This window comes from Leptosomus discolor, chromosome 12, assembly GCF_034619465.1.
Source record: "Leptosomus discolor isolate bLepDis1 chromosome 12, bLepDis1.hap2, whole genome shotgun sequence".
Taxonomy (NCBI): domain Eukaryota; kingdom Metazoa; phylum Chordata; class Aves; order Leptosomiformes; family Leptosomidae; genus Leptosomus; species Leptosomus discolor.
In genome coordinates, this window is record NC_141402.1 from 4,501,225 (window position 1) to 4,504,710 (window position 3,486).

The following is a 3,486-nucleotide window of genomic DNA, read 5'->3' on the forward strand; positions in this document are numbered from 1 at the left end:
GGTGTCTGTATGAAGTTACATTCAGTTTTCTTGTAATCGCTTCCTAAATGAAAAGCAGAGTACGGGTGAAAGCACTGGTGCCCATGACGTTCCAGTCCCTTATTTATCTGCGATTATAGCTTTCTACTACCTCACTTAGCTGTAAGCTTAGTTTAATAATTTTTTTCAACTTTAAAAAGCTCCTGAGAAATCAGTACCATGGCAGAAACATGCTTTTAGTGGCTAATACTTTTAGTCTCTTTTATGGAAGAGAGAACCCAATTAAAAGACATCAGCATCGAAAACAACAAAACACATTAAAAAGCAACAAATCTGCTAAACATTACATGTGTAAGCATGACATTGCATAACTTGTAAAGCAGATGTTCCTCACCGTGAGAGAACTCTTATTTAAACCACACTTCAGAACTGATCCACGAAAACAGTGTGGTGACTCTCTTACACTCAGATGTAGAGCTCTTTTAGCCTGGGCCTGAAGGAATGATACCCTTCCTCTCCAGAGGAGGATGAGACGGACTGTATTGGGTGAACACTGTCTGTTGACAGATCAGACCTGACAGACCATCTTTTGAAAGAACATCCACTCAGTCCTTGCTATCTTTGTGGATGTGAGACTTTTGAATCTGGACAAGCATGAAGTTCTAATTTGAGCTCTCAGCTGAAAAACATTTAGGCAACAAATTTAAGATGTGTTCAGTAGGAGTTTGATAACTTAAGCATTATTGAGGACTGAGGCTCTGGCTTCCACATAATTGAGGGTAAATAATTGTCAGTTTGACTAAACCTTGATTATTGTTAAGAGATAAACCCGATCACCAATTCTAAGGTTTTCCTGTTTCCACTTCTAAACAATGGACAGAAAGTCTGTAGTATATTGCTAAACTGCAAGCCTGCTAACTAAATTAACACTGACAAGAACAACATCTAGGTATCGGAGAGCAACCGAAGGAAAGGTGCGCACCGTTCTACGCTGAATGCACCTCAGTGGCTAGTTGAAATGCAAAATGAAGAACTCTTGCTAATGCTAACTCATGATGAAGTGACAAGTGAAAACTCTGGCTTCTCATAAGCGGCTTCCTTGGAGTCACCGCTGACATTCATTACACCGTGGCAAGCAGAAGCCGAGTTCTGCATTCAAGTTAAAACAGTTCTTTACAAAACTCTGGATGTTTCAAAGTAAAGGGGATAAGTGGGATATAATGCCCATCTCCAACAGCAGGGAGAGTCAGATCTTACAATCAAAACATAAGAGGTTGCACTGAAACCGAAGCTTGAGCGTTACATTGCAAAGCACGTCGTTACGCACAATGACATTTGTTAGGAGGCAGACGTAGCCTGAGGGAATGATTTGTACAGCAGAAGTGCCTTCATACCAAGGGTTTTAGTCCTTGATTCTCTACAAACATCTGTGGCTGTATCATTTGTGCGCTGTAAACTTTCATGTGGGATGGGGAGAGCACAAAAAAAGTTTCCTCTCACCTTTTCTATGACATTTGAATAATTTCCTCTTTGTTTCCCTCCTGTTACCCATTATCAGGCTACAACCCCAAAGCCAGGGCTCTAAAACTCTGCTAGTCCGGATGTAGCTGTAACTATGCCTGGGCCTCTTGGCAAACAGATCAAGTTGTTGAAAGATATTTTAGTCTCCTGACAAAGATGTAATCAAACTGATGTTAGAATTGCATGGAAATGACCAACAGCGGAGACACTGCTTTTGGAATCTAGATTAAAATGTTAACCGCTTGAGTAGAGAACAAAGAAACTAACAAAAAAAAGGTGAAAGAAGCCCAATTGTTTGAGTGGTATAAATGAAGGGAATGTGACATGACAACTAACAAGATGAAACAGATAAGGAAACCTAATCTGTTCCGGCAGTGAGTTCTATTACACTGTGTGGAGAGCAAGCCTGATGAAAGAAGCCTTAAACCTAGAAAGAATATGCCTAACTTCTATCAATCAAAGTTCTTCTGAGTGACAACTTCCCAAATGTCAATACAAAATGTTAGTAACTGTCTCCTGTCTCTTTTGAGTTTGCCTAAAATATCCAAGTCTTATTCTGAAAAGAACATCTTTCTGTAAGAGAAGCTTGCCTCTTGTTTCTTTGCTCAAAACCCAAATGATCTCCGTTAATGACAGTGTTAGCCACAGAACAGGAGGGGAATGCAAAGGATGCTTGTCAAGGTGTGCGTGAGCATCAGCTCAAAGCCAGCAGCCACCATTACAGAATCAGAACAATCCCTCTTTCAAAAAAACCCCCACAAAAACTCAAGCAAATTAAAAAAACCCAAACAGGGTTGACACTTTAGGATACTTTCAGTCTGAAATGAATGACAAGCAAGGACAATTGCACAACTTTTCAACATTATAGTAAAACCCAGAGGAAAACGAACTTATTGTTGTAAAATCTTGGCTTACAATATTAGGGACCTACCCTGGTTCGATACCAAAATAATACAATCAAGTAGCACCCCTGTTTTAGGACACTTCATAAATTTATACCAACTGCTGAAAGACTAGTAAGCGTTAATAGTGAGACTCTGAACAAGTCAAAGGTTCATGTCTGAGAAGAGCTTTCTGAAGCACATGGTGCACTTTGAAAAATCTGATATTACCATAGGAGGTAGGATAATCTGTACAGAAAAAGACATTGAGTCTTGCTCTGTTTTGCACACTACTTCCACCAACATAAAAAGCTTGCTTAATAACATGCAAAATTTTGAGATCAGCTGGCACCTGATGAAAGAAACAGGGATAACAGTACTGTCCCAAGAGCCAGTTGAGTGTTCAACCGCTACACAGAATTCATCTCAACACGGAGGACGGTTCAGATCAATACACCAGAAGTACAGTATTCCTTTTGAAGGCTTACAGTGAAATTCTTAGGCTTCTGTAAACATGAAAAATATTCATTGTTCCACATAATTCTTTGCTGTGTTTAGATTTTAGAAAGTGCAAATTTTCTGTGATTAAGGATTACAAGTTTGATTTTTATTTGGTCTCAAAGAAGAAAGGGTTTGGTAGTGCTGGAAATGGTAGGCCTTTATCTATGGTCTTCGTTTCCCCATATTTTGCTTCTCAGCATTTCTAGAAAGAATTTCTGCATAAAACTGGACCTAACTTGACATTCAGGTCAGTTCCCTGCTTCCTCTCTGAGAAGATTCCGATTCTTGCCTAAAGACAGAATGACAGACATCTCCTCCCTTTTTCTAAGAGAAGAGTTTAACAGCTCAGTCCCCTGGCCACAAAAATCTTTAGTATTAATAGTTTCCTTAACTCCCTCCTCCATTATAGCCTCTAAATGATCCCCTTGTTGTGTTTCTCACTGATGCATTAGAGAAAAAGTTAGTTTAATTTATGATTAAAATCTGATTGGTAATTCACCTCTAACATTCCCAATGATTTTACAATCTGGGGAAGAAAGTGGAGAGTTCATGTTTCACTTTGATGTCCTGACCCTACCCCCCCGCCCCCCCAAATAATAAAGAT